Genomic DNA, 24,759 nt, shown 5'->3' on the forward strand with positions numbered 1-24,759 from the left:
CTCCAGTTGCAGATCAAACATCCTCTTTGGAATTCTTCCCTCATCCATTCTCTTCATGTGTCCATACCACTGCAGTCTTGATTTTTCTATCCTGTCCTGTACTGGTTCCTCCTTTAGTCTTTCCCTCACAAACACATTTCGCAATCTGTCTCGTCTTGTTACACTCAACCTGCTCCTCTGGAACTTCATTTCACTAGCCTGTATTCTACTTTTGTCGCTTTTGTGCATTACCCATGTCTCACTTCCGTATGCCAATATGGGGACAAAGTAGGTTCGGTATATAATTCCCTTGGATTTCTGTGGCACCTCCTTGCTCCAAATAAGCCCCCTAATGCATTTGTAGAACTGCCCTGCTTTTCTGCACCTTTCATTTATTTCCATTGCGTTTCCCCCCTTACTTTCAATCATGCTTCCCAGGTACTTTTCGTGTTATCTCTTCATCTATCCCTTTTGCGTTCAGCACATCCCAGAGCTTGTCCCTACAGATACTGTCATACGCCTTCTCAATATCTAAAAAGGCCATGATTAAGTCCTTCCCATACTCATAGTGCCTTTCCTGCAGTTGCCTTACCGCAAATATTAGGTCGGTTGTTGATCTTCCCGGTCTGAAACCGTACTGCTCCTCTTGCAGTCTACTTTCAATACTGCTTCTTATTCTCTTCTCGATAGTACCCGACAGAATTAAGTCCTACAGTTGGTACCTTTCCGATTAAATACTGGTTTTCTATGTGCACACCACGGAGCCGAGCGTTCGCCAAGTGTGGCGGACAAGGCGGCTCGAGGCCGACGAGAAAGACAGGCCAATGCGCGTACGTCACGAAGGTAGTCCTGAACTCGCTCGCTCGCTCAGCTCAGCAGACAAAATGGGTTTCTAAACCTGTTTACTCGCAGCTGGGCGTGTAAGTACTAAGGAGAATTGCATCTTCCACTGGAATCTGCTATTATGAAGTCTAACTGATTAACAGTACCACAGGAAAATTTAATTTTAGATCATTACTCGATATAAATGGTATAATGGCTTGTTTATAGCATTTAGTCTCTTCTGCTTATCATTACATGCTTAAAGTGGTGCCTTATGCAACTGATAATCATTTTAGCATTATTTTATTTTATTGTAAGGCAACGGCCTTGCCACAGTGGATACACCGGTTCCCGTCAGATCATCGAAGTTAAGCGCTGTCGGGCGTGGCAGGCACTTGGATAGGTGACCATCCGGGCCGCCATGTGCTGTTGCCGTTTTTCGGGATGCACTCAGCCTCGTGATGCCAATTGAGGAACTACTCGACCGAATAGTAGCGGCTCCGGTCACAGAAAACCATCATAACGAGTGGGAGAGTGGTGTGCTGAACACACGCCCCTCCTATCCGCATCCTCAGGTGAGGATGACACGGCGGTCGGATGGTCCCGGTGGGCCAATGTGGCCTGATGACTGAGTCCTTTTTGCTTTTATTTAATTATACAGCCGTAACAAATTATAAGGAGGCCCAAGGACTTCCCATCATTATAGGACTGATAACAGATTCCATAATAGCGGATTGGTTTAAGAATCATGATAGAAGGTTGTATACATGGAAGAACCCTGGAGATACTAAAAGGTATCAGATAGATTATATAATGGTAAGACAGAGATTTAGGAACCAGGTTTTAAATTGTAAGACATTTCCAGGGGCAGATGTGGACTCTGACCACAATCTATTGGTTATGACCTGTAGATTAAAACTGAAGAAACTGCAAAAAGGTGGGAATTTAAGGAGATGGGACCTGGATAAACTGAAAGAACCAGAGGTTGTAGAGAGTTTCAGGGAGAGCATAAGGGAACAATTGACAGGAATGGGGGAAAGAAATACAGTAGAAGAAGAATGGGTAGCTTTGAGGGATGAAGTAGTGAAGGCAGCAGAGGATCAAGTAGGTAAAAAGACGAGGGCTAGTAGAAATCCTTGGGTAACAGAAGAAATATTGAATTTGATGAAAGGAGAAAATATAAAAATGCAGTAAATGAAGCAGGCAAAAAGGAATACAAATGTCTCAAAAATGAGATCGACAGGAAGTGCAAAATGGCTAAGCAGGGATGGCTAGAGGACAAATGTAAGGATGTAGAGGCTTATCTCACTAGGGGTAAGATAGATACTGCCTACAGGAAAATTAAAGAGACCTTTGGAGATAAGAGAACCACTTGTATGAACATCAAGAGTTCAGATGGAAACCCAGTTCTAAGCAAAGAAGGGAAAGCAGAAAGGTGGAAGGAGTATATAGAGGGTCTATACAAGGGCGATGTACTTGAGGACAATATTATGGAAATGGAAGAGGATGTAGATGAAGATGAAATGGGAGATACGATACTGCGTGAAGAGTTTGACAGAGCACTGAAAGACCTGAGTCGAAACAAGGCCCCCGGAGTAGACAACATTCCATTGAAACTACTGACGGCCTTGGGAGAGCCAGTCCTGACAAAACTCTACCATCTGGTTAGCAAGATGTATGAAACAGGTGAAATACCCTCGGACTTCAAGAAGAATATAATAATTCCAATCCCAAATAAAGCAGGTGTTGACAGATGTGAGAATTACCGAACAATGTTTAATAAGCCACAGCTGCAAAATACTAACACGAATTCTTTACAGACGAATGGAGAAACTAGTAGAAGCCGACCTCGGGGAAGATCAGTTTGGATTCCGTAGAAATACTGGAACACGTGAGGCAATACTGACCTTACGACTTATCTTAGAAGAAGGATTAAGGAAAGGCAAACCTACGTTTCTAGCATTTGTAGACTTAGAGAAATCCTTTGACAATGTTGACTGGAATACTCTCTTTCAAATTCTAAAGGTGGCAGGGGTATAATACAGGGAGCGAAAGGCTATTTACAATTTGTACAGAAACCAGATGGCAGTTATAAGAGTCGAGGGGCATGAAAGGGAAGCAGTGGTTGGGAAGGGAGTGAGACAGGGTTGTAGCCTCTCCCCGATGTTATTCAATCTGTATATCGAGCAAGCAGTAAAGGAAACAAAAGAAAAATTGGGAGTAGGTATTAAAATCCATGGAGAAGAAATAAAAACTTTGAGGTTCGTCGATGACATTGCAATTCTGTCAGAGACAGCAAAGGACTTGGAAGAGCAGTTGAACGGAAGGGGGGATATAAGATGAACATCAACAAAAGCAAAACGAGGATAATGGAATGTAGTCGAATTAAGTCGGGTGATGCTGAGGGTATTGGATTAGGAAATGAGTCACTTAAAGCAGTAAAGGAGTTTTGCTATTTGGGGAGCAAAATAACTGATGATGGTCGAAGTAGAGAGGATATAAAATGTAGACTGGCAATGGCAAGGAAAGCGTTTCTGAAGAAGAGAAATTTGTTAACATCGAGTATAGATTTAAGTGTCAGGAAGTCATTTCTGAAAGCATTTGTATGGAGTGTAGCCATGTATGGAAGTGAAACATGGACGGTAAATAGTTTGGACAAGAAGAGAATAGAAGCTTTCGAAATGTGGTGCTACAGAAGAATGCTGAAGATTAGATGGGTAGATCACATAACTAATGAGGAGGTACTGAATAGGATTGGGGAGAAGAGGAGTTTGTGGCACAACTTGACCAGAAGAAGGGATCGGTTGGTAGGACATGTTCTGAGGCATCAAGGGATCACCAATTTAATATTGGAGGGCAGCGTGGAGGGTAAAAATCGTAGGGGGAGACCAAGAGATGAATACACTAAGCAGATTCAGAAGGATGTAGGTTGCAGTAGGTACTGGGAGATGAAGAAGCTTGCACAGGATAGAGTAGCATGGAGAGCTGCATCAAACCAGTCTCAGGACTGAAGACCACAACAACAACAATAGCGGATTCCAGTAGAAGATTCAGTTTTCGTACGGACACGCCTAGTTACGAGTTAACAGATGTAGAAACGTAGTTTGTCTGCTGATTTGAGCGAGCGCAGGACTACCTTCGTGACGCGCGCGCCGTGGCCTGTCTTTCTCGTAGGCCTCGAGACGTCTAGTGTGACGTCACAAGACCGTTGCAGGGCCCGTACATCTCGTCGGCCCCGGGCCATGGATAGATACGTGGTATGTGACTTCACGCGAGGCGTTACTTGGCGCTCCGAAGCAGGAAGCACGTGGTCCTTATACGCAGGCTGTCTGTCAATGATATGCGATCCCTTTGCAACTGATAGAACTATGGGTTTATTTTTGCGTATACATTTAACAAACAAATTTCATAAAATTATAAATGTATTTTTTAATAAATGTTAACGGCATATACTTCCTCAAATAATATAGTAAGATAATATTTACTTAAATAATATTTCAGAGTTCAGTGCTAAAGTGCATTTAACATTCATGGACAACATAGTTCTTCTTGACCTAATGTAAATATTAAATTAGCCTCAAACTGCATTAGCCTATTCTACAGTTATGTCTCGATGTGTGTTAGACGCTATTGTGTTCGCTGTGTGTCGTACCCAGCATTTTTGAGCAGCATAACGGTGGAATAGAGATCGTTTGGGATTCCAAAAGGTCCAACACGCTATGATGCCACACATTTGTATTGAGGAGAATATGGAAAGCTGCGGCTAGATCAGAGCTTCTGAAGCCTCAGGTCAGGTCCTTGTTTAGCACGAGAGTTCCTGGCCATGTGTTGTGAGGAGTGAGCAAGACTTGCTGGAAGAAGGACGCGTTGCACACTCGCCCTGAGCTACCCGTTTCTTCACAAGCCACCCGTCGATCAAGTGTGGGAACCAGTTAGATATCAACATGTTTCTTGTGGTTGTCCCTCAACAACTATTGACGCCGTAATGACTGAATCATGAAATTTTGCCGGAAAAAAAGCAAAATCATCTAAGTATGGATGTTAGAAGTAACCCTTGTACGATGGTAATCCCAAAAGAAAGGTCACATTTTTTTTATAAGTACATAGACCTGATTATTTCTTCAATGGCTTACATCAGTTTACAGCTTGAACAATTAGCTATTTTTCGACATAATCACCATTTCTGTCGATGCATTTTTGTGACGCTGTGGCAGTTTTTGTGTGCCCACAATTAATGCTGACAGGTAGTGTGAGACTCCGAAAAAACTCAAACGGGCAATTCAGGAGAAGGGGAATTTTGAGCAAGGGCATACACATTCTCCATGACAACGCTCGCCCACACATCGCTCGGCAAATGGTTGCTCTCCTGCAACAGTTTCAGTGGAACATAATCACCCACCCACCCTATAGTCCTGACTTGGCGCCCAGTGACTATTACCTGTTCCCTAGATTAAAGGAACATTTGGCCCGAAAGCTCAGACGACGAGGTGAAAGAAGAGGTTCATAACTTTCTGAACAGCATGGCGGGGAGCTGGTATGACATGGGCATACAAAAACTGCCACAGCGTATACAAAAATGCATCGACAGAAATGGTGATTAGGTCGAAAAATAGCTAAATGTTCAAGCTGTAAACTGATGTAAACCATTGTAGAAATAAACAGGTCTATGTACTTATAAAAAATAGGCGACGTTACTTTTGGGAATACCCTCGTAACTTAGGTGGAGACGTACAGTGCAAGCCGCTTCCGTCACTCCATTAACAGGTCGATACGCATGGAGAAACTGCTGATTTAACTCTCACTGATTGCGAATTGAAAGTAAACAGCGACGCAGCCACGTATCGTCTGTAAGCAAACAGGCCCAAAATGTCGCATATTCAGCCCTTCGAACACCAAACAAGGCGGAGTCCACTTCTGTCAGTAGTGCTGCTGACAACATGCTGTTATTTATATATGTTTGACGATACTGGTGCTGATTTTGTGTTTAACATTTGACAATGCCACTATGGCTCCAGTACATTAGGACATGTTTTTATAAAACAGATCTGAAGATGGTCATTATAGGCCGAAACTAGTAGCGTAATGACAAAAAATTTCTGACCATAGACATAAAGTAAAGGAAATTTATTAATGTTTCCAGTTGTGGCTTGATACTTTTATTTTCTGCTTCAGTGTGGTTACACATATACTTTTATCCATTTTGTTCCTTTCCCACATTTCAGGCGGTATAATTATTTTGGGGTAACGTTTTAATCCGAGACCTGTGTGACTAAGGAAAAAGGGACTGATAACCTTGCATTTCAGTCCCTTTAATCTATAAACTAACAAATTAACCAACCAATTACTGAAGAAAGGAGAAAACTACACGTGGTCGACTCAGCAGGAAGCAACTTTCCAAGTACTAAAAGAAAAAATAGTTAGCCCCCGATCTTACAGAATCCTGACTTTACGAAGCAGTTCATAACCACAACGGACGCTAGCAAGCACTCGATTGGTGCCTTACTGAGGCAAAGAGACTTAGCACGGGGCTTACCAGTAACCTTAGCGTCTACAATGCCCTACTCACTGACAGAGGATAGAGTACGATCGAGCGACAGCTCTTTGTCAGTGTGGTCAGTGAGGCATTACTGACGTTACGTGTGTAGAAGAAAACTCATTGTATGTGCTAATCACAAACTCCTTAAATGTTTCGTGCATACAAGTGGTCCATGGTCAAGATTAATGAAATTCGGAATTAAAATGGCAGAATGTGTCTTTGAAGTTGTTGTTGTTGTTGTGGTCTTCAGTCCTGAGACTGGTTTGATGCAGCTCTCCATGCTCCTGTGCAAGCTTCTTCATCTCCCAGTACCTACTGCAACCTACATCCTTCTGAATCTGCTTAGTGTATTCATCTCTTGGTCTCCCTCTACGATTTTTACCCTCCACGCTGCCCTCCAATGCTAAATTTGTGATCCCTCGATGCCTCAAAACATGTCCTACCAACCGATCCCTTCTTCTAGTCAAGTTGTGCCACAAACTTCTCTTCTCCCCAATCTTATTCAGTACCTCCTCATTAGTTACGTGATCTACCCACCTTATCTTCAGCATTCTTCTGTAGCACCACATTTCGAAAGCTTCTATTCTCTTCTTGTCCACACTAGTTATCGTCCATGTTTCACTTCCATACATGGCTACACTCCATACAAATACTTTCAGAAACGACTTCCTGACACTTAAATCTATACTCGATGTTAACAAATTTCTCTTCTTCAGAAACGATTTCCTTGCCATTGCCAGTCTACATTTTATATCCTCTCTACTTCGACCAAAACTCCTTTACTACTTTAAGTGTCTCATTTCCTAATCTAATTCCCTCAGCATCACCCGATTTAATTTGACTACATTCGATTATCCTCGTTTTGCTTTTGTTGATGTTCATCTTATATCCTCCTTTCAAGACACTGTCCATTCCGTTCAACTGCTCTTCCAAGTCTTTTGCTGTCTCTGACCGAATTACAATGTCATCGGCGAACCTCAAAGTTATTACTTCTTCTCCATGAATTTTAATACCTACTCCGAATTTTTCTTTTGTTTCCTTTACTGCTTGCTCAATATACAGATTGAATAACATCGGGGAGAGCCTACAACCCTGTCTCACTCATTTCCCAACCACTGTTTCCGTTTCATGGCTCTCGACTCTTACAACTGCCATTTGGGTTGCTGTACAAATTGTAAATAGCCTTTCGCTCCCTGTATTTTACCCCTGCCACCTTCAGAATTTGAAAGAGGGTATTCCAGTTAACATTGTCAAAAGCTTTCTCTAAGTCTACAAATGCTAGAAACGTAGGTTTGCCTTTTCTTAATCTTTCTTCTAAGATAAGTCGTAAGGTTAGTATTGCCTCACGTGTTCCAACATTTCTACGGAATCCAAACTGATCTTCCCCGAGGTCGGTTTCTACCAGTTTTTCCATTCGTCTGTAAAGAATTCGCGTTAGTATTTTGCAGCTGTGACTTATTAAACTGATAGTTCGGTAATTTTCACATCTGTCAACACCTGCTTTCTTTGGGATTGGAATTATTATATTCTTCTTGAAGTCTGAGGGTAGGTCGTCTGTCTCATACATCTTTCTCACCGGATGGTAGACTTTTGTCATGACTGGCTCTCCCAAGGCCATCAGTAGTTCTAATGGAATGTTGTCTACTCCCGGGGCCTTGTTTCGACTCAGGTCTTTCAGTGCTCTGTCAAACTCTTCACGCAGTATCTTATCTCCCATTTCGTCTTCATCTACATCCTCTTCCATTTCCATAATATTGTCCTCAAGTACTTCGCCCTTGCATAAACCCTCTATATACTCCTTCCACCTTTCTGCCTTCCCTTATTTGCTTAGAACTGGGTTGCCATCTGAGCTCTTGATATTCATACAAGTGGTTCTCTTCTCTCCAAAGGTCTCTTTAATGTTCCTGTAGGCAGTATCTATCTTACCCCTAGTGAGACAAGCCTCTACATCCTTACATTTGTTCTCTAGCCATCCCTGCTTAGCCATTTTGCACTTCCTGTCGATTTCATTTTTGTGACGTTTGTATTCCTTTTTGCCTGCTTCATTTACTGCATTTTTATATTTTCTCCTTTCATCAATTAAATTCAATATTTCTTCTGTTACCCAAGGATTTCTATTAGCCCTCATCCTTTTACCTACTTGATCTTCTGCTGCCTTCACTACTTCATCCCTCAGAGCTACCCATTCCTCTTCTACTGTATTTCTTTCCCCCATTCCTGTCAATTTTTCACTTATGCTCCCCCTGAAACTCTCTACAACCTCTCGTTCTTTCAGTTTATCCAGGTCCCATCTCCTTAAATTCCCACCTTTTTGCAGTTTCTCAGTTTCAATCTGCAGATCGTAACCAATAGATTGTGGTCAGAATCCACATCTGCCCCTGGGAATGTCTTACAATTTAAAACCTGGTTCCTAAATCTCTGTCTTACCATTATATAATCTATCTGATACCTTTTAGTATCTCCAGGATTCTTCCAGGTATACAACCTTCTTTTATGATTCTTGAACCAAGTGTTAGCTATGATTAAGTTATGCTCTGTGCAAAATTCTACCAGACGGCTTCCTCTTTCATTTCTTATCCCCAATCCATATTCACCTACTATGTTTCCTTCTCTCTCGTTTCCTACTCTTGAATTTCAGTCACCCATGACTATTAAATTTTCGTCTCCCTTCACTACCTGAATAATTTCTTTTATCTCGTCATACATTTCATCAATTTCTTCATCATCTGCAGAGCTAGTTGGCATATAAACTTGTACTACTGTAGTAGGCATGGGCTTTGTGTCTATCTTGGCCACAATAATGCGTTCACTATGCTGTTTGTAGTAGCTAACCCGCACTCCTATTTTTTTATTCATTATTAAACCTACTCCTGCATTACCCCTGTTTGATTTTGTATTTATAACCCTGTAATCACCTGACCAAAAGTCTTGTTCCTCCTGCCACCGAACTTCACTAATTCCCACTATATCTAACTTTAACCTATCCATTTCCCTTTTTAAATTTTCTATCCTACCTGCCCGATTAAGGGATCTGACATTCCACTCTCCGATCCGTAGAACGCCAGTTTTCTTTCTCCTGATAACGACGTCCTCTTGAGTAGTCCCCGCCCGGAGATCCGAATGGGGGACTATTTTACCTCCGGAATATTTTACCCAAGAGGACGTCATCATCATTTAATCATACAGTAAAGCTGCATGTCCTCGGGAAAAATTACGGCTGTAGTTTCCCCTTGCTTTCAGCCGTTCGCAGTACCAGCACAGCAAGGCCGTTTTGGTTAATGTTACAAGGCCAGATCAATCAATCATCCAGACTGTTGCCCCTGCAGCTACTGAAAAGGCTGCTGCCCCTCTTCAGGAACCACATGTTTGTCTGGCGTCTCAACAGATACCCCTCCGTTGTGGTTGCACCTACGGTACGGCCATCTGTATCGCTGAGGCACGCAAGCCTCCCCACCAACGGCAAGGTCCATGGTTCAAGGGGGGGGGGGGGGGGGGAGTTTGAAGTAATATACAAAAAAGATCATAAAACACCGTAGCAGGTGGATTGTCATGCATACCAGAAGGCGCAGATGCAGTCATTAGGAATGAATAAAAGGTCGAAAATGGAGGACCAGGCAACAATGATTAGTGAACCAGTAGGTGGACACCAAGTAATCAACCACGCATATGGTTATATTAAAAGTTATAGATCGTGGAGAGATAAAAGAAAGACAGGAGAGTACATTAGAAGTTGAGAAAGTTGTCAGAAGAAAAAGATTACGCAGAATAAAGTGAATATGCCCTCAGTGCTGACCGAAATACCTAACTAGGTATTCGCTAATTGTGTGGCTAGATAACAGATGAGGGGAACATTTACATCCTGTCATTTCGGGACGTCCTCACGAAATTCATTGTAACACAGCATGCAGCATAACAGGATGCCGACACAATAGTATACGTCTTCGTACAGAGAATAATTTTCAATTGCGGAATACCATCAATATTACTGAGGGTCTAAGGAACAAATTTCCTAATTGATATCCTAGAGCACCTTTCGTTTACTGAAGACTGCTTAGATTCGGTCTTGTGCATACCATCCGCAAACGAACAGAGAACTTGGAAGACGCATCGAACGCTAACAGAATGTCTACAGCATTAAGTGGGAAAGAAGCAGGAAGACTGGGATAAATGGATGCATTTTGGCACCCATAGATGGGATACCACACTGCATACAACTGGGTTCACTCAATTCGATCTATTTTTCAGGAGAATATGCAATATTCCCAGGATCCTAGGATCCTACAGTGGGATCCTCCAAAAGTACAACACAGCTACAACAACAACGTGACGGAGCTAAGCATCGGATGCGCCAGATGCATCAGGTGGCAAGAAGTTTTACTAACGAAAGTAGGAGAACAATGACTGATATTATGGTAGCCCTCAAAACCCTACGAAATTTGAGACAGGAGATAAGGTATTACTATACTACGAAAGTGAGAGGAGAGGGAGGTCAAAGATGTTAACAAGCCCATGGAGAGGACCTTTTCATGTCGTAAGAACTCGTGGACCAAATGTAGCACTCCAACTAACGAATAAAATGTTCATACCCATACACGCTAACACATGAAAGAATTTCATTTAACTTTAGATGTGTGAAATTGTAGTAAAATATGTCTTGAAACTGATTAATTAGGGTCATACGCGTAGCACTTCTATAGGTACAGGTGAGGGAGACAGGCTGGATAGTTCAATAAATTTATCATCACATAAATAAGTTTCAAAATGCTCAGCAAACAAATTTCTCGCTAGCTTCCCTGTCCAGCTTCAATAACAACTGCACACTCTGGACGTGTTTATAGGTTCTATCCGTCCGTGTGATTTATGCATGGGCATACAAAAATATGGAAACAAAACACAACGCGTTACCATGTGTAATGCGGTGTGGGGAACCCGTTGGCATTGAAAACACCTTCCAGTCGTCACGGAATGGAGAAATACAGACCCCGTTTGGTTTCCAAAGGAATTTTAAATCATTCTTCCTCTCAAAAATAGGCCACAAAGGCTCAATAATATTGGAATATCGAGACTGTTGTAGCCAGAGGACTTGCGTCAAATCATCCGCGGGCTCGCAAAACCAGTCCTGGATGACACGTGAACATGGGCACTGTCCTCTTCGAACACAGCATCACCACTGGGGAAGAAATATTGTAACATGGGATAGAGCTAGCCAGCCAAAATGATCACACAATCCTTGGCGGTAACGTGACTGCAGGGTAACGATGGGGATCATGGAATACCACGATATGGCTGGCCACATCATCACTGAACCCCTGCCTTGTGTCACTCTTGGGATATAAACGCGGCAAGAAGTTGTAAACGATATGACAACACACTCATCTGAACAAATAACGTTCTTGTATTGCTCCACAGACAAGGTTTTTGTGGCTTCGGTTTCACGTTTTCCTGTTGTGGGCATTTGCATCACTAATGAATGGTTTTGGAGTTCGATCTAGCACTCATTTTCCTGAATGTGGACCTCCCGACGAGTTGTTTTGATGCTGACTGAGTTGGTGAGTGAAACATTCAGTTTTGCAGTGACTCTTGCAGCTGTCGTCCTCCTCTTTCCCGTCATAATCCTCTTCAGTCAGCGTGTGTAGCCATCATTATTTCTTCCGCGATGTGACTTAGCCGATACGTTTTTTCCGCTTTCCCTGTATGCGGTGTAAATTTTCGATACGGTGCTTCTTGAAACACCAAGCACTGCAGCTCCCTTAATTTTGGAGCCAATTTACCAGCGCTAGAATTCATGCAGTTCTCTCACAGTGCACTCCACAACTGCACAGAATATTGTTCTGGCCACGACTTACACTTGCAACGTGTTAGTGCCACCTGCAGGCTTCGCATTTATGTTCATGAGGGCACTTCTCGCGGTGCTTGTTTATTTTTGTTCAGCCCGTGTGCACGAGTCTACAAAGCCTCGATAGTCCTTGAGGGAGGACCATAGAAAACATGTCGATGTCTAACCATTTCTCGCTCTTTATCGATGGTCGCCTTGTCAGAGAAATGCGGAGCTCTGGGGAACAGTGGAAGGGGTCGTTGTTCCAATAGGTCTTGACCATTCCTCATCACACACGTGGCCAGGAACTGTCCAGCTAAAAAGGGCACCACCTGAGTTTGTAAAACATCATTGATCTAGCTGCAGCTGTTCACGCTGTCCTCCGTACATATGTGTCGCGTGTTAGCATGTTGGACCTTATGGAATCCCAAACGGTCCCTACTCCGCCGCTTTGCCGTTCAAAAATGCTGGTTGCGACGTTGCGGTAAGCCCAACAGCGTCTAAACATGTATTCAGACATCATTATGGAACAGCCTGAACCAGTTTGAGGTTAACTTAATATTTTTTTAGTTATAGGCAAAGGTAATACATAGGCACTTACTTTCAAGTCGCCTGTGTTTCCTGTGTGTTCCTAGGCTCTTCTGAAAGCACATCCCGTCTCCATCTGCTTTGGACACACGTCTTCACTGAACTGAAATTCATAACGCTGCTATTGCTGCTCTTGAACTTTCTGCCAGGTCAGTAGTCAGATCATACGAGGGTGACATTGGGGTGCAAATGTCGAGGTGAGGAGTAGACGTCGGCTGAAAACTTTGATACAAGCAAGTTCGATCCCATAAGTGTTTACAGAAGAGGTAATGGACATAGACAGGGTGTTTGTGGTACAGGCACAGATATTTTGGTAGTTGGTACCCGTAATATGTAGACTCATCAGTTTGTTAATTGTTTTTTCTCTGCGCCCAACAGTCTTCCCTCAAACACATCACATAATTTACTACTCGTTGTTTTGTGGACAGTTGTAATTGTTCCACGAAGCGAACTACGCCTGCCAGTACAGATAGACCATTTTGCATCCATGTGTCCACACTTCAATACCTGAGTAGCTGCCCAGGAGGAAATGAACATTAACGGCTTGCTCTGCCACTCGTACATGGAGGTACTAACCAAACTAAAAACGCCCTATTCATATAACTGTAATTATTACCCTGCAAATGAAGTAAATAGTGGTATAACGTTGTCCAGGACGCTGTTATATCCATAACACCCTGTATAAAACTTTGCAGACATTAAAGTCTAGAATTGATATTTACTACCGATGCCAATCTTAAGTTAACCTGAAAGTGTTATTGTGAAAGACCATGCGAGGAAAAACAGTGTGGTGACTTGCGTGATAGTGTGCAGGTCGATCCTTAGAAGGAAGTTCAGCAGTGATTTTGTGAGGTTATTGAGTCTACAATTCCATGGTAGCTTTCCAGAGGCATGTGGCACCCGATGCTGTGCACAGGCCACACAATTCCCGTAAATTACTCATTGGTGGCTGTGGCGTGGAGTTGTCACACGATAGTGCCTCAGATTTTTCCCATCACATTCAGATCAGCCGAATTTGGTATTCCAGCACATCAATGTGAGTTCACTAGCATGTTCTCCAACACTGTAGCACGATTCTGGCCTTGTGACACGAACAGTTATCTGGCTGTTGGATGCCATTGCTGCTGGAGCAGCCTGAAGGATGGAGTAATGGGGCAAAAGTGAGATCGGCCCACTTTTTTAGTGTGGGTTGCATACATTCAGGGAAAAACGTGGTTCATTTGTGACTCTTCCCCCTCTCCTTAATCCATTGTTCTACCAAGTGGTTTATTACCCCCTGAGGTTGATTTATGCCCCCTGGGGATAATCTGTCCTTCTGAGAAACCTCCTACTTGTTCCCTCCTCCTCCTACTCCTCCTCACCCCTCCGGAAACCTCTAACCCTCCTCCTTGCCCCTCACCGGTACACTTTCAGGACTGAGCCTCCTCCCACTCAATCAATTTGATTGTCTAATTAATCAAATTGGTAAATTAACATCTCCACTCTGGAAAATCTCCCAGCCCTCCCCTGCCAAGCCCCACCTGCAAATAGGCGGGTCTGTGCTGGAGAGGAGGGATCTCACGAAATAAAATTCAGTTACACAGCAAAGGATAAACTGTTTATTTATAATATTCGATTTTCATGGGCTGGACCTCTCCTGTTCATTATCAGTTTTGGAAGATGCAAGTTTGTGATCGCACAAGAAATACTGTCAACATAGCTCCCTAGACGTAATTACTCTGTTAAAAATCTTTCGTTCGAGAAGAACGCTAGGCTGCACCACGCGCCAGCTGCCTCACATAATCGTGTATTGCCAGGCCCTGCGACCGCTGTCGGCTGCCACGTTAATCCCCTGAACAAAAGCCTCAGGTGGCAGCAACCCTTTAATATTGATACCTGAGAAATTCCTGTCTAAACACATACTCTCCCTCCCTCCCCCCGCCCCCCTCTCCCTCTATTCCTCTCCCTCCCTCTCTCTCTCTCCCTCTCCCTCTCCTCCTCCCCCCCCCCCTCTATCTCAAGTGGATGCTTCCTTTTTGTGTGAACTAACGTATGCAAGCACACACAGACCAAGATGTCCGCTCCCTACCCCACCTCCCTTCCAACCCCCTCCCCTGCCCACCTCTCAACTCATGCAGGACCTGGCATTGGTAGTAGCTGTTGATGTTGTTGTTGTTGTGGTCTTCAGTCCACAACCCTCTATTCTCACACTTCCACTGCTATGGAAACCTGTAGCGAGTGGAACAAAGACATTCGAGGAGACGTAGGTAGCATGTGTTGTGTGCCACACTAACCCCACGTTTGTCTGGAATACAGTAGTGGATACCTGGTAACACCTTCCACCCAAGATGTGGATGCCTTTGAAATATTCTCTCTCAGATTGACTGAATAATTCATTAAATCGATACTCTTTGCGCGTGGCCCGTTTTTTCCTTGCATTCTATTGGTGTATACTAGTATACTAGTTCTTACCCGTGGTCTAGTCGGCTTTCAGCCGTGATACCGTGCGGACGGGCTCGGCGCGCCGGGCAGTGCTCCGCAGGTGTTGTTGTTTACCCGCTAGCGCGCGGTCGCGTCGTTGTATTGCCGTTTAGTACCTGTACCGACCCGACATGGCGTTCTCATATCGAAAAGCTACAATCAAACTAACGTTCAACGCATCGTACACGAGACCGAAGGCCCATGAAATTGAACGGTTTCTACGAGACATCATGCACATAGAACCACAAGAACTGATAGGAATTCTTCTGTCAATTGTAACCAGCACAGTGTACCTCAAACTGATTGACGAAGCGGCCTGCGACAGATTACTCCAACGATCTGCAAACGGCTTTCGCTTCTGTCACGCAGACGGTAACGTGAGCGTGGTAGGAGTTGACCATGCTGGTCTGGGGGTGCGTACCGTGCGCATCTTTGAACTACCGTTCGAAGTTCCTGCCAACCTAGTCGTCGATGCGCTGCGGCCGTACGGCACAGTTCTGAGCCACACAGAGGAGAAATGGAACACATTCGAAACGTACCCTGTCCTTAACGGGGTACGACAAGTGCGCATAGAACTTAAGAAGCACGTTCCATCGTATGTTTTCGTTGGTGGCTGCCGCGCAATTGTTATATATGATGGACAACCGAGGACCTGTTCGGGCTGCGGCCAGGAGGGCCATGTTAGAACTGAGTGTCTGCAGCGCCGCCTCGTTCAGGTGCCCCGCAATGAACTTCCCCAACGATCCACTATGACCTCTCTCCCGCTAACATACGTGGAGGCGGCACGATATGATGTGATGGATGATCAAAACCTGCTACCTCCTCAAGCCGCTGCCAGCTCCGTTGGAGAGTCAGCGCCGTCGACGACGCCGCAGCCCAACGGTGCAGAGGTTCCTACAGCCTCAGCCCACCACAGCGTCGTGGGCCCCCAGCCACCGTCACTGTCGGAATCGGACACAGGGGTTCCTAGCGACCGAGACTGTGTCGAGCCCCGCCCTCCAGTGGATGTCGAATCTCGGACCCGAAAGCAAAAATCACCCAAGCGACACAAGAAGAGGCGATTGTCAGCTGAAGAGCAGGACAGGGATGTGAAGCCGGCGGAAGACATCGACTTCGTTGACTCGTCCACAACAGCAACGGACTCCAGTGGCATCATTCACCAAAAGGTGCCTGAAGACAAGGAACACACTCCTAAATTTGGTGGCCCAGAAAACGAGGCGCATTGCGTCGACTCCCAAAATGTGGGCTCCTGTGAAAACGACCAGCCACCAATGACATCACAATCGTCTCTTGGTGATTGGGCAGACGATATGAAGGCAGATGATGCAGATGCACAGCAAACATCGATATCTCCACCAGAGCCCATGGCCGGCCGCTGGTGGCCGAGCGGTTCTGGCGCTACAGTCTGGAACCGCGCGACCGCTACGGTCGCAGGTTCGAATCCTGCCTCGGGCATGGATGTGTGTGTTGTCCTTAGGTTAGTTAGGTTTAAGTAGTTCTAAGTTCTAGGGGACTTATGACCTCAGCAGTTGAGTCCCATAGTGCTCAGAGCCATTTGAACCATTTGAACCAGAGCCCATGGCTGACATTGAGCCTGGAGGGCTCTGCCAGTCAGGGACTCATACGGCACAGTAATGCACAGCATGCAGATGGATGGTTGTGTGGTGTGTGAGATCACTGTGGGCTTGCACCGGCACACTGCCTCCGCCACTTGATATGTCTCAGTCATACCGTGTGGGAACAGTCAATGTAAATGGTGTCCACTCCACTGTCAAGACCCGCATGTTACACGACATGATCAGAGCGGCAGACTTGGACATTGCCCTTCTCCAGGAGGTCCGTCCCGAGCTGCGTTTAGACCTATATGGCTACACCACCTACAGCCTACCCTTAGGTGATGGCGCAGGAGGAACTGCCATCCTTCTCCGAGATGGCATAGACGCGACAGACGCGACGTACTTGCCGAACGGGCGAGGCATCGCACTCACACTTGGCGCAGTCCGCCTCATTAACGTCTACGCTCCCTCCGGTAATTCGCACCGTGGTGACAGGCATGTCTTCTATTCGGAGGAGGTATCCCCACTTTTGCAAGGAAATATGGACCATTACATAGTGGGCGGCGATTTTAACAGTGTTCTGCGGCCCGAGGACCAGATACCGCATTACGTCCCATGCCCGGCTCTACAAGCATTGATACGTGACCTCGCGCTCCACGACACATGGCTCTTACATCATGGGACCCAGAGTGGATATACGCACTTTACCAGCCATTCTGAAAGTCGTCTGGACCGGATATACGTCTCGCGTGCCCTCCGCACAGCGACCCATGATGCAGAACTCTGGCCGACGGCCTTCACGGACCATCTCGCGTACATCTGCATTGTTACCTTACCCAGACAACTCACAAGACGCAGCAGGGGCCCGTGGACGCTGAACGTCGCCCTCCTTCGCGAGGAAGCGTGTCGGCGAGCAGTCACTGACACGTGGCGTCGATGTATTAGGCGCCTGCCCATGTATGCTTCCACGTTGCTGTGGTGGCTGGGATGTGTCAAACCCGCACTCCGAAAGACCTTGATGGCCTACGGGCGTGACAGATCGAACTGGCAAAGGGCAACATCGGAATTTTACTATACAGCGTTACGTGAGCTGGCGACGCAACCGCCGTCTCCCGAACGTCAGATGTCCGTACAACGCATCAAAGCTCGTCTACTTCGCATCAGGACAGAGCAGCTAGACGGTGTCCGCATCCGTGCGCGAGTGCAAGACTGTATCCCCAACGAAACAGCGTCAGTGTATCACATTGTGCGCGAGAGGCGCCACCGCAAACGTCAGCTCATTACGGCGGTAAATACGGAGGAGGGCGGCCGCGCAGTGACACAAACGGACATCGCGCACACGTTCGCCAGACACTATGGGACCTTGTACATGGAAGATCCGCGAAATGTACGTGATTATGACGAGCTGTTGCACGATTTTCCCGCCCCTCGGGACGTAGCACCCGTTAATAGTCTGCTGTTGCCCATTACACCCGACGAGCTGACATCGGCCTTGGCACGTGGAGCACCGAACAAGTCGCCTGGACCGGACGGTTTACCCCTGGAATTCTACCGCACTTTTTACCACCTCATGGGTGACAAGTGGCTCCAAATGTTTCAAGACCTGATCCGCCCTGATTTCACTGTCCCCACAGAATTCACAGAAGGCATCTTGATCCCAGTCCCGAAACCGAATGGTGGTTGTAGGTGGCAGGCCTTTCGCCCACTCACACTCCTCAACAACGACTACAAGATTTTCGCCCGTATCCTCCGCGCGCGTCTCCACACCGCTATCGGGAAAGCCATCCACACCGATCAGACATGTTTAGGTGGTGTCAGCAACATTCATACGGCGCTAGGAGCATACCGCGACGCAATTGCTTTGACGGCGGCCTGCAAAATACGAGGCGCCCTTGTCGCCGTAGATTTTGACCACGCATTCGACCGCGTCGACCACGGCTTCTTACGCGCAGTTTTGCAACACATGGGCCTCTCTCCGGAGTCTGCACAGGTGGTCCTTCGACTGGTCCACGGAGCGCGCTCCCGCATGATGGTCAACGGTTATCAGTCAGGTCACATTGTTGTTGGACGGTCAGTGCGACAAGGGTGCCCCCTGTCGGGTATATTATTTGCTGCAGCGCTTGAACCAGCTTTACATGGTCTACGACAGCGATTAACTGGTATCTCCTGGCGGGACGTGACCTTTCGTTGTGGTGCATTCGCCGATGACGTGGTGTTCCTCGCCAGATCAGAGGATGAAATGAATTTGGCGCTACAGTGGCTACGCCAGTACGGGGCGGTCGCTGGGAGCGTCATCAACGTGAAGAAGACAAAATACATGGATGTCGGAGGGGGGATTTCCCACACAACGGCGGTGCCCTTTGACAAGGTGCCCGTACTCAAGTGTTTAGGAGTGCAATTCTATAGCAATGTCCGCCCCACGGCGGCGGCTACGTACCGCCGGCTCCTGCACCAGACACGTGCTCTGCTGCAGGACAACAAACTGCGTCGCTTGGATATGCTTCTCAGAACACGTTATGTCAACACCTATCTTGTCTCAAAACTGAACTATTTTGCGCATATCCCTTGACGGCTACGATGGCCGACAGATTTCAAGCAGTATATGGACATTTCGTAAGCACCGGTCTGGTTTTTAAAGTCCGATACGCCACCCTGACGCTGCCGCAGCGGGCGGGCGGTATCGGTTTAATTCATGTATATAACCGTGCGCGATCGCTTTATCTCAACATTATGCGTCGCAAGTGGACCTCTGCCCACGACACTCTGACGGGCACCCTGATAGCGGAAGTGGCACCACACTCTCTGCATCCCCCGGTTTCTGTAGGACACATTTCACCGGCACTCACCCACATCAGAGAGTTCTTGATTGACTTCAGCTACTTACGGTCAGAACTTCCGACGACACGGAAGCCCAGCACAAAAGACTATTATCGCCTCTATCAACAGCAGCAACCTGTAAATGCGGTCACCCACAGACATCTTGAAGTTGCCTGGAACACGGTGTGGCGAGCGGTACACACGCCTTTTCTGCCTACGACGGTGCGTTCATTGTGGTACGTGGTTGTGAATGGGAAGTTCGCTACTCGTCAGAGGCTACATTCCATACATCTGACGGACGACCCCTTGTGTCCGACATGCTCAGTCGCTGACTCGGACGCACACCGTCTGACGTGTGCCGCGAACAGCGAGTGCTGGCTACTGACGCAGCGCATGCTGGCGTTACTCTTGCGGCGATTGCCGGAGTCTATCTCCCCTGATGCATCAACCAGAACGAACGCCGTTAACTGGCTAAAGGGCATGGCTGTTTACTACATATTTTGCGATGCTCCCAAAGGGACACTTGACTTTTGGTCCCTATTGATGACGACACATGCAGCTTTCAGCCGCCACCCGAAGTACAGAACTCGTTTCGCAAACTATTTAGGTTCATTATTTGCGGATCCTCCTGCTCACTGGGGCGTTCCGGGTATGAGACGCTGAAAATGAAGAAGAATCCTGGAGCATATTGATCCTCTACGGACGGAATAGGGGGGAACCCCTCCCAACTGACGAGAAGACGACTCGGACGCTCGGTTACGGCAGTTGTAGGATCTTTCTTCGTAATGAAACAAAAATAAATCTATAAAAAAAGGGGTAGCGTCTTTGATTCATAATCAAAACGTCTGCGGCCCTGGGTTAGATCCCCGCCACTGCCTAAATTTTGATAAATAATCAGTACTGGCGGCCGAAGACTTCCGGCATAAGAAGTCAGCCTCATTCTGCCAACGGCCTTGTCAAAGAGGGCGGAGGAGCGGATAGAGGTTCAGGGCGCTCTCTTGTCCTAGGGGTGGGAAATTGCCCCTAAAGGCGGAAGAATCAGCAATGGTCAACGACATGATGATGCAGAAGCCAATGGAAACCACTGCATTAAAGACACGTAACGTGTATCCACAGGACATGTGGCCTGCAATTGAAGAAGTTTCATGATGATCTCTCCATTGGCAAAAGATTCCGGAATAGTCCCCCATTCGGGTCTCTGGGAGGGGACTGCCAAGGCGGAGGTTACCATGAGAAAAAGATTGAATAATCAACGAAAGGATAACGTTCTACGAGTCGGGGCGTGGAATGTCAGAAGCTTGAACGTGGTAGGGAAACTAGAAAATTTGAAAAGGGAAATGCAAAGGCTCAATCTAGATATAGTAGGGGTCAGTGAAGTGAAGTGGAAGGAAGACAAGAATTTCTGGTCAGATGAGTATCGGGTAATATCAACAGCAGCAGAAAATGGTATAACAGGTGTAGGATTCGTTATGAATAGGAAGGTAGGGCAGAGGGTGTGTTACTGTGAACAGTTCAGTGACCGGGTTGTTCTAATCAGAATCGACAGCAGACCAACACACGACAACGATAGTTCAGGTATACATGCCGACGTCGCAAGCTGAAGATGAACAGATAGAGAAAGTGTATGAGGATATTGGAAGGGTAATGCAGTATGTAAAGGGGGACGAGAATCTAATAGTCATGGGCGACTGGAATGCAGTTGTAGGGGAAGGAGTAGAAGAAAAGATTACAGGAGAATAGGGGCTTGGGACAAGGAATGAAAGAGGAGAAAGACTAATTGAGTTCTGTAACAAGTTTCAGCTGGTAATAGCGAATACCCTGTTCAAGAATCACAAGAGGAGGAGGTATACTTGGAAAAGGCCGGGAGATACGGGAAGATTTCAATTAGATTACATAATGGTCAGACAGAGATTCCGAAATCAGATACTGAATTGTAAGGCGTACCCAGGAGCAGATATAGACTCAGATCACAATATAGTAGTGATGAAGAGTAGGCTGAAGTTCAAGACATTAGTCAGGAAGAATCAGTACGCAAAGAAGTGGGATACGGAAGTACTAAGGAATGACGAGATACGTTTGAAGTTCTCTAACGCTATAGATACAGCAATAAGAAATAGCGCAATAGGCAGTACAGTTGAAGAGGAATGGACATCTCTAAAAAGGGCCATCACAGAAGTTGGGAAGGAAAACATAGGTACAAAGAAGGTAGCTGCGAAGAAACCATGGGTAACAGAAGAAATACTTCAGTTGATTGATGAAAGGAGGAAGTACAAACATGTTCTGGGAAAATCAGGAATACAGAAATACAAGTCGCTGAGGAATGAAATAAATAGGAAGTGCAGGGAAGCTAAGACGAAATGGCTGCAGGAAAAATGTGAAGACATCGAAAAAGATATGATTGTCGGAAGGACAGACTCAGCATACAGGAAAGACAAAACAACCTTTGGTGACATTAAAAGCAACGGTGGTAACATTAAGAGTGCAACGGGAATTCCACTGTTAAATGCAGAGGAGAGAGCAGACAGGTGGAAAGAATACATTGAAAGCCTCTATGAGGGTGAAGATTTGTCTGATGTGATAGAAGAAGAAACAGGAGTCGATTTAGAAGAGATAGGGGATCCAGTATTGGAATCGGAATTAAAAAAAGCTTTGGAGGACTTGCGGTCAAATAAGGCAGAAGGGATAGATAACATTCCATCAGAATTTCTAAAATCATTGGGGGAAGTGGCAACAAAACGACTATTCACGTTGGTGTGTAGAATATATGAGTCTGGCGACATACCATCTGACTTTCGGAAAAGCATCATCCACACAATTCCGAAGACAGCAAGAGCTGACAAGTGCGAGAATTATCGCACAATCAGCTTAACAGCTCATGCATCGAAGCTGCTTACAAGAATAATATACAGAAGAATGGAAAAGAAAATTGAGAATGCGCTAGGTGACGATCAGTTTGGCTTTAGGAAAAGTAAAGGGACGAGAGAGGCAATTCTGACGTTACGGCTAATAATGGAAGCAAGGCTAAAGAAAAATGAAGACACTTTCATAGGATTTGTCAACCTGGAAAAATATAAAATGGTGCAAGCTGTTCGAGATTCTGAAAAAAGTAGGGGTAAGCTATAGGGAGAGACGGGTCATATACAATATGTACAACAACCAAGAGGGAATAATAAGAGTGGACGATCAAGAACGAAGTGCTCGTATTAAGAAGGGTGTAAGACATGGCTGTAGCCTTTCGCCCCTACTCTTCAATCTGTACATCGAGGAAGCAATGATGGAAATAAAAGAAAGGTTCAGGAGTGGAATTAAAATACAAGGTGAAAGGATATCAACGATACGATTCGCTGATGACATTGCTATCCTGAGTGAAAGTGAAGAAGAATTAAATGATCTGCTGAACGGAATGAACAGTCTAATGAGTACAAAGTATGGTTTGAGAGTAAATCGGAGAAAGACGAAGGTAATGAGAAGTAGTAGAAATGAGAACAGCGAGAAACTTAACATCAGGATTGATGGTCACGAAGTCAATGAAGTTAAGGAATTCTGCTACCCAGGCAGTAAAATAACCAATGACGGACGGAGGAAGGAGGACATCAAAAGCAGACTCGCTATGGCAAAAATGGCATTTCTGGCCAAGAGAAGTCTACTAATATCAAATACCGGCCTTAATTTGAGGAAGAAATTTCTGAGGACGTACGTCTGGAGTACAGCATTGTATGGTAGTGAAACATGGACTGTGGGAAAACCGCAACAGAAGAGAATCGAAGCATTTGAGATGTGGTGCTATAGACGAATGTTGAAAATTAGGTGGACTGATAAGGTAAGGAATGAGGAGGTTCTACGCAGAATCGGAGAGGAAAGGAATATGTGGAAAACGCTGATAAGGAGGACGGGATGATAGGACGTCTGCTAAGACATGAGGGAATGACTTCCATGGTACTAGAGGGAGCTGTAGAGGGCAAAAACTGTAGAGGAAGACAGAGATTGGAATACGTCTAGCAAGTAATGGAGGACGTAGGTTGCAAGTGCTACTCTGAGATGAAGAGGTTAGCACAGGAAAGGAATTCGTGGTGGGCCGCATCAAACCAGTCAGTAGACTGATGGAAAAAAAAAAAAAAGAAACAAACCAGTATACACCAATAGAATGTAAGGAAAAAACTGGTATATTTGGCAGGATTCGATCCCGCAACTGCCTGGCTTCCAAACCCTACTGGTCTTTTTTCTCTTGCCTCCCATTGTTGAGTGCTGACACAGATCATTTGGCAGGAAGTCCATTACGTTGGAAGTAGGTGAAAATTTAAAATTCTCCTCAATTGCATACTATGTCCTTAAACAATATGCGGGAGGGGTTGGACAGATGCATGCTTGCAATCAGAAACAATAAAATTGTCAATAATGAATTTGAAACTGCAGTTGGGTTTTTAAGCACTATACAATTCCAACATTGGTTCTCTCTATTACATTTGGAACGACGAGGAAAGGCCTACAGTGTGATAGGATAGAGACGACAACAACAACAAGTATCTTTCAAAGACAGAGTCCACTGTAATGTTTATTACCATCTTTTTTGACCTGACGAAAGCCTATGACACCACTTGGGGGTGAGCTATAGAGAAATGTGGATTATTTACGCTATCCAGGGCAATGAGCTTGTTGACAGGCAGGGCACACAGGCTACCAGTAAACCCACTGTGGAGATCGGCCTGCTGGAGACTTATCTATGATTAGTGTTATGCTGTAAAGTTTTCAGGGTATGGGATACTGAATGGCGCACTCTCAGTGCACGAAATAAACTATATGTTATCAAAGAGACAACGAATGTGTGTCGGTCATGCATGCAAACCACGTGCAGGGACGCCTTTGTCCTTTCCGGCTCTGCATCGGCCATACTTGGCAGACTCACGGTCACCTCCTTGGTTGCGAGGACCCACCTAGGTGTCTCTGTGACTCCTACTTGACTGTCGTCCACATCTTGCTGGACTGCCCAGTTTCAGCCGCCCTGCGGTGGACTTTTACCTTCCTGCCACACTGCTAATGGCGTTCGGAGACACTGCCTCAATCGCTGATATAATTTTACGTTTTATTGTGAAGGATTTTTTTTATCAAACAGTCTAAGGGTGGGTATCTGCCGTTCTCTCCCAGGCCTCCGCCCACCCTCCATGCTAACTCTTCCTCATCCTTTCTTT

The 24,759-nt window shown here is 45.7% G+C and overlaps 1 pseudogene; it reads left to right on the forward strand.

The window, feature by feature from the left end:
• Positions 1 to 1,118: 1,118 nt before the first annotated feature.
• Positions 1,119 to 1,236, forward strand: LOC126204496 (5S ribosomal RNA; annotated as a pseudogene).
• The last annotated feature ends 23,523 nt before the right edge of the window (positions 1,237 to 24,759 follow it).

Source organism: Schistocerca nitens, chromosome 9, assembly GCF_023898315.1.
Source record: "Schistocerca nitens isolate TAMUIC-IGC-003100 chromosome 9, iqSchNite1.1, whole genome shotgun sequence".
NCBI classification, from domain to species: domain Eukaryota; kingdom Metazoa; phylum Arthropoda; class Insecta; order Orthoptera; family Acrididae; genus Schistocerca; species Schistocerca nitens.